Raw genomic sequence first — 282 nt, 5'->3', positions numbered from 1 at the left:
AAACTAACCATACCTCTTTTTATGAACTCATTAGAATATTCATGGGATGGTCATTTACTGCAACTTTGACTTAATTTACATACTAGATGTCTGTTAGTTTTTCGTTTGTGTCAATATTCACGGAATCGGTGTTAGTACACACTTGTGTTTAGGGGCCAGCTGAAGCCCGCCTCCGGAGCGGGATTTTCTCGCTGTTTTGAAGATACATTTGTGGCCTTGTGCTGTTTCTGCTCTTTTGTCGGGTTGTTGTTTCTTTGACTAATTCCCCATGTCATGTTCATT

Source organism: Mytilus edulis, chromosome 9, assembly GCF_963676685.1.
Source record: "Mytilus edulis chromosome 9, xbMytEdul2.2, whole genome shotgun sequence".
Classification (NCBI taxonomy): domain Eukaryota; kingdom Metazoa; phylum Mollusca; class Bivalvia; order Mytilida; family Mytilidae; genus Mytilus; species Mytilus edulis.
This window is presented reverse-complemented; position numbering follows the sequence as displayed.